Genomic DNA, 7,745 nt, shown 5'->3' on the forward strand with positions numbered 1-7,745 from the left:
GACTCAGACCCTGGTAGCCTTGGAGTACGGATGCTGTGGTCCTCAGCTGGGAACTGTCTCAAGCCTTGCAGACTCAGCACCCAGCTATGACAGGAATTTGAGTGGCCCTCTTTTTCTTGAAGTCTTGATAGAATTCTAATTGGATAATTGGTTATTCAGAGCAAGATCAAGAGGCTTCTTCTGGCAATGCTCAAATGCTCTTGGGCTCTTATCAAAGAGAGGAATAGAGCAGAGTTCTTTGGGGGAAAAAGAAGGCTCTGAGTCACTGTTTAATGCACCGAGAGAGATGGGAAAATCTTCAAGTCTTTGAGAGGAAGTGTAGGCAGTAGACGCTCAAGTCATTTTCCATGTCTACTGAATTCACAGCGTAGAGTTCTGTGACCGCTAGCATGTGCTCCTGGGGTGAAGGGGTGGGGATGGAAAAAGCAGATAGGGTAGGGGGTCCCTGGAGAAAAAGAACCAGTCATGATTTTCTTGACATAAAAAAAAACAGTTAGGCTTAAGCTATTTTGTCATCTAAGCCTGGCTGCGCTTGCCCTTGATCAGGTCTCAGCAATTAATGATCTTAAAACAGGAGAGGGAAAGCAAGGATAAAGGAAAAGCAGTCAAGAAACAATAGCTTGGACTTCCCTGGTGGTCCAGGGGCTAAGAATCTGCCTGCCAATGCACAGGATACGAGTTCAATTCCTGGTCCAGGAAGATTCCACATGCCTCAGGGCAACTAAGCCCGTGCACCACGACTGAGGCCACATGCCCAGAGCCTGTGCTTTGCAACAAGACAAGACCACACATTGCAAAGAAAAGCAGCCCCCTCTCTCTGCAGCTAGAGAAAGCCCATGTGCAGCAACAAAGACCCAGGGCAGCAATAAAGCAGAGTCCTGGTTCCCCCTCAAGGGAACCACAGAACAAGCTGATAATTACCTCTGAGTTCCACAGAATCTAAGGCCCCTACCCAAGTAGAAGTTAGAATGATGATGTTGACCTTAATGATCCTCATGTTGCTGTTGTTTAGTCGCTCAGTCATGTCCAACTCTTTGAGACCCTATGGACTGCAGCACACCAGGCTTCCCTATCCATCACCATCTCCCAGGGCTTGCTCAAACTCATGTCCATCAAGTCAGAGATGCCATCCAATCATCTCATCCTCTGTTGTCCCCTTCTCCTCCTGCCTTCAATCTTTCCTAGCATCAGGGTCTTTTCCAATGAGTTGGCTCTTCCCATCAGGTGGTGAAAGTATTGGAGCTTCAGTTTCAGCATCAGTCCTTCCAGTGAGTATTCAAGACTGATTTCCTTTAGGATTGACTGGTTTGATCTCCTTGCAGTCCAAGGGCTTCTCAAGAGTCTTTTTCAACACCACAGTTCAAAAACATTGATTCTTCGGTGCTCAGCCTTCTTTATGGTCCAACTATCACATCCATACATGACTACTGGAAAAACCATAGCTTTGACTAGATGGACATTTGTCAGCAAAGTAATGTCTCTGCTTTTTAATACACTGTCTAGGTTTGTCATAGCTTTCCTTCCAAGGAGCACGCATCTTTTAATTTCATGGCTGCAGTCACCAGCTGCAGTGATTTTGGAGTCCAAGAAGTAAAGTCTGCCACTGTTTCCATTGTTTCCCCTTCTATTTGCCATGAAGTGATGGGATCAGATGCCATGATCTTAGTTTTTTGAATGTGAAGTTTTAAGCCAGCTTTTTCACTCTCCTCTTTCACCTTCATCAAGAGGATCATTAGTTCCTCTTCATTTTCTGCCATAAGGGTGGTGTCATCTGCATATCTGAGGTTATTGACATTTCACCCAGTAATCTTGATTCCAGCTTGTGTTTCATCCAGCCCAGCATTTCTCATGATGTAAGTTAAATAAGCAGGGTGAAAATATACAGCCTTGACGTACTCCTTTCCCAATGTTGAACCAGTCCATCATTCCATGTCCGGTTCTAACTGTTACCTCTTGACCTGCATTCAGGTTTCTCAAGAGGCAGGTAAGGTGGTCTGGTATTCCCACCTCTTTAAGAATTTTCCACAGTTTGCTGTGATCCACACAGTCAAAGGCTTTAGCCTAGTCAATGAAGCAGAAGTAGATGTTTTTTTGGAACTCTCTTGCTTTTCCTATGATCCAAAGGATATTGGCAATTTGATCTCTGGTTCCTCTGCCTTTTCTAAATTCAGCTTGAACATTTGGAAGTTCTCAGTTCCCATACTGTTGAAGCCTAACTTGGAGAATTTTGAGCATTACTTTGCTAGTATGTGAAATGAGTGCAATTGTGAGGTAGTTCGAACATTCTTAGGGTTCCCTAGTGGCTCAGTTGGTAAAGAATCTGTGCAATGCAGACCTGGGTCAGGACTGGAGAAGGAAATGACAACCCACTCCAGTATCCTTGCCTGGAGAATTCCATGGACAAAGGAGCCGGAGCTACAGTCCATGGGATTGCAAAGAGCCGGACATGACTGTGTGGCTAACTTTTTTGAACATTTTTGGCATTACCCTTCTTTGGGATTGGAATGAAAACTGACCTTTTCCAGTCCTGATGTTGCAGGAAGCGGGACCCCTTCCAGGGCCCAAAAGTGGGCTCTTGTCTAACACTTGGAAATGAACTGTCTGAGGAGACACATCTGCTGACAAAGCAAGAGACTTTATTGGGAAGGGGTGCTGGGTGGAAAGCAGGAGGGGAAGGGAACCCAGGAGAACTGCTCTGCCACGTGGCTCTCAGTCGCGGGTTTTATGGTGATGGGATTAGTTTCCGGGTTGTCTTTAGCCAATTATTCTGACTCAGGGTCCTTCCTGGTGGTGCACGCCTTGTTCAGCCAAGATGGATGCCAGAGAGAAGGATTCTGGGAGGTGGTCGGACATGTGGTGTCTCCTTTTGACCTTTCCTGAACTCTTCCGGTTGGTGGCAGCTTATTAGTTCTGTGTTCCTTACCAGGACCTCCTGTCATAAAACTACTCATGCAAGTGGTTACTATGCTGCCTGGCCAGGGTGGGCGGTTTCAATCAGTGTGCTTCCCCTAACACTGTGGCCACTGCTGAGTTTTCCAAATTTGCTGGCATATTGAGTGCAGCACTTTCACAGCATCATCTTTTAGGATTTGAAGTAGCCCAGCTGGAATTCCATCGCCTCCACTAGCTTTGTTCGTAGGGATGCTTCCTAAGGCCCACTTGACTTCACACTCCAGGATGTCTGGCTCTAGGTGAGTAGTCACACCATCGTGGTTATCTGGGTCATTAAGATCTTTTTTGTATAGTTCTGTGTATTCTTGCTACCCCTTCTTAATCTCTTCTGCTTCTGTTAAGTCCATACCATTTCTGTTCTTTATTGTGCCCATCTTTGCATGAAATGTTCCCTTGGTATCTCTAATTTTCTTGAAGAGATCTCTAGTTTTTCCCATTCTATTTTTTCATTATGACCCTCTACAACATCGATCAAGGGAAGCATGGACTCTGTCGACCTTTGCCCCAGTTCTATGCTGAATTCCTCTCTAACTCCTGATCCATATCATCAAGGAACATGCTAGCCTGCAGAAAGTCAAGGGTTAACATGCTCACTTCCACCCTTCTCCACACCCAGCCCCTCCTGCTTAAAGTATGTGGCACTAAGGATTTTTTTAAATTAAATATTGGAGGAATGACTCTATTGAAAGAGTTGTCCTGCTCCTCATTTTATGCTGACCAATTGGATTTTAAACAGTGTCTCCCAAAGGCAATGGAGTTTTGCTTTGTCTTAGTTAATGCTGAGCATTGAGCATTCGTGGCTGCTGTTAGATTTAATTGTCTCTTCAGGCTACTTTCTACGGTTTATAATAAAACCATTATGAAAATAGGGCAGTCATCCAGAGTATAGGATTTGCTGGCGGCTGTGGGAGGGAAGAGGAGGGGTAAGAGTAGGGAGCAGGCAGAGACAAACAAGCTTTGGGGTTCTGATACTTACCTCCCCCTTCTGAATTTTAGATATTGTTTGGGGCTGATGGAGGAATAAATGTACAGATATTCTTTGTTTCTTTGTGTGTGCGTGTTTTCTACCAGTCTTGGTCCATATTCACATCCACTTACCTAAGTTTGAGTTATAATGTGACAATCTTTTGTGTACTTTTTTCTTTTTTTTTGGCCACGCTGTGTAGCACGTGAGATTTCATAGTTGCCCAACCAGGAATCAAACCTACATCCCCTGCATTGGAAGCACAGAGTCTTAACCAGCAGACTACCAGTGAAGTTCCCACGTTCTGTTTTTAAACTTGGCATTATATTACATTTTTAATGATGTTACTTATTCCTCATGCTGTGCTGTGTGCTGTGTACTCAGTCATGTCCTACTCTTTGCCACCCCATGGACTGTAGTCTGTCAGGCTCCTCTGTCCATGGGATTTTCCAGCCAAAAATACTGGAGCAGGTTGCCATTTCCTCCTCCAGGGGATCATCCCAACGCAGGGATCGAACTTCCTGCGTCTCCTGCATTGCAGGCAGATTCTTTACCACTGAACCACTAGGGAAGTTTCCTTATTCCTTATGAGTAGTTTTTAAAAACATACACAGCTTTCCTTTCTTTCTGACTGCAATTGTAAAGTATATTCATCATTCTTAAAAATGCAGACAATATGCAAAGAAAGTGAAAAATCACCCTCAATATTTTGGAGTGTATCCTTCAAAACTTTTTTCTATATATATAGTGATAGTGAAGTCGCTCAGTTGTGTCCAACTCTTTGTGACCCCATGGGCAGTAGCCAACCAATCTCCTCCATCCATGGGATATTCCAGGCAAGAGTACTGGACTGGGTTACCATTTCCTTCTCTCTCTATATAAATACAAAAATGGGATCATACCACCCTGCCAAATTACCCATGACATTTTTCACAGAACTAGAACAAATAATCCTAAAATTTATATGGAATCATAAAAGATCCAAATTGCCAAAGCAATCATGAGGAAAAAGAAGAAAGTAGGAGGCCTAACTCTCCCAGACTTAAGACAATACTACAAAGCTACAGTATCAGAATAGCATGGTATTGGCACAAAAACTGACATATGGATCAATAGAATAGAATAGAGAAATAAAGCCACACACCTACAGCCAATTAGTCTTCAACAAAGGAGGTAAGAATATACAAATGGAAAAAAAAAAAAAAGCATTTCTCCAAGTGGTGCTGGGAAAGCTGGAGAGCCACAAGCAAACCAATGAAGTTAGAACACACTCGCACACTGTACACAAAAATAAACTCAAAATGGCTTAAAGACTTAAATACAAGACATGACACTGTAAAAACCTCTAGAAGAGAATATAAGCAAAACATTCTCTGACATAATCATACCAATACTTTCTTAGATCTGTCTCCCAAGGCAATAGAAATAAAGGCAAAAATAAACAAATGGAACCTAATCAAACTTAGAAGCTTTTGCACAGCAAAGGAAACCATAAAGAAAATGAAAAGACAACCACGAACTGGGAGAAAATATTTGCAAATACTGTGACCAACAAGGGCTTAATGTCCAAAATAAACAAACAGCTCATACAACTTGATAAGAAAACAACAAACAACTCAATCAAAAAATGGGCAGAACACCTAAATAGACATTTCTCCAAAGAAGACATACAGATGGCCAACGGGCACATGAAAAGATACTCACATCACTAATTATTATAGAAATGCAAACCGAAATCACAGTCAGCTACCACCTCACTCTGGTCAGAATGGTCATTATTATTATTTTTTAATCTACAAATAAAAAATGCTGGGGAGGATGTGGAGAAAAGGGAACCCTCCTACACTGTTAGTGGGAATGTAAATTGGTGGAAATGGAAAACAGTATGGAAGTTCCTCAAAAACGAAAAATAGAGTTGCCACATGATTCAGCAATCCAACTCCTGGGCGTATATCCAAACAAAAACCATAATTCAAAAAGACACATGCACCCCTACGTTTATATCAGCAGTATTCAGAAAGCCAAGACATGGAACAACCCAAATATCAATTGACAGATGAGTGGTTAAAGAAGATATGACACATATATATACAATGGAATACTACTCAGCCATAAAAAGGAAAGAATGCCATTTGCAGCAATATGGATGGACCTAGAGATACTAAGTGAAGTAAGTCAGAAAAAGTAAGACAAATGCCATATAATATTGTTTATAAGTGGAATCTAAAATATGGCACAGGGGCTTCCCTGGTGGCTCAAGTAAAGAATCCACCTGCCAATGCAGGAGACATGGGTTCAGTCCCTGATCTGGGAAGATCCCACATGCCACGGAGCCATTAAGCCCATGTGCCACAACTATTGAGCCTGTGTTCTAGAGCCTGAGAGCCGGAAATACTGAGCTCATGTGCTGCAACTCTTGAAGCCTGAGCACCCTAGAGCCCATGCTCCAAAACAAGAAAAGCCACCAAATGAGAAGCCCGTGTACCACAACTAGAGAGTGGCCCCACTCTCCACAAATAGAGAAAAGCCTGTGTGCAACAACAAAGATTCAGCACAGCCAAAAAAAAGAAAAAACTAAGCTAAAAATAGATACAATAAAATTTAAAAAATTTTAATAATAAATGTATTTAATAATAAATAATAAATTTAAAATTTAAATAATAAATAATAAAATATGACACAAAGGAACTTATGTACGAAACAGGAATAGACTCACAGAGCAGACTTGTTGCCATCAGAGAGGGGTTGTGGGGGAAGGGTGGCTTAGGGGTTTGGGATTAATAGATGCAAACTATTACACAGAGCATGGTAAATAGGGAGCTATATTCCATATCTTGTGATAAAGCATAATGGAAAAGAATGAGAGAAAGAATATATGTCTATGTATAACTGATCACTTTACTGTACAGTAAAAATCAGCATAACATTGTAAATCAACTATACATACACCAATAAAATAAATTTTAAAATAAATGGGATCATACCATACACGGTGTTTTAGTTTGTTTTCCACGTCATTAAATATAGAGTAGTAATTTAAAATTTTAAAAATTTAATTAATATTTAATCTAAATTATTCATATAAATTTAATTTGCAGAGTGAAAATCAGTCATATCTTAATAACTGGGCTTCTTCCTTCATGGCTCACATGGCCAAGAATCTGCCAGCAATGCAAGAAACTCGCATTGGATCTCTGGGTGGGAAAGATCCCCCGGAGAAGATCCAGTATTTTTGCCTGGAGAATTCCATGGACAGTGGAGGCTGGCGGGCTATAGTCCATGGAGTCACAGACTCAGACATGTATTTTAATAATCAGTACTATTTTAGTAGTGAAGTAGTTTTTAATTGATTTTAACTTTAATATTAGTATAGTATTTTTTAAAGTATTGATGTGCCACAGTTTATTTACCCTTTCCTATCCATGACAACTGTTTCCAAACTGTTACCACCGTAACTTTCCTCATTTACATCTCTGCTGCTGCTGCTGCTGCTGCTAAGTTGCTTCAGTTGTGTCTGACTCTGTGCGACCCTATGGTCAGCAGCCCTCCAGGCTCCTCTGTCCATAAGAATACTGGACTGGGTTGCCATTTCCTTCTCCTACATCTTCTCTCCATAGGGCTAATTCCTCTAAGTAGAATTGGGAAAGAATCTGCCTGCAATGCAGGAGACACAGGCTTGACCCCTGGGTTGGGAAGATCTCCTGAAGAAGGAAATGACAAGCCACTCCAGTATTCTTGCCTGGAGAGAATTCCATGGACAGAGGAGCCTGGCAGGCTACAGTCCATGGAGTCTCAAAGAGTCAGAGATGACCGAGCGCCTACACTTTCA

Source organism: Bubalus kerabau, chromosome 4, assembly GCF_029407905.1.
Source record: "Bubalus kerabau isolate K-KA32 ecotype Philippines breed swamp buffalo chromosome 4, PCC_UOA_SB_1v2, whole genome shotgun sequence".
Taxonomy (NCBI): Eukaryota; Metazoa; Chordata; class Mammalia; order Artiodactyla; family Bovidae; genus Bubalus; species Bubalus kerabau.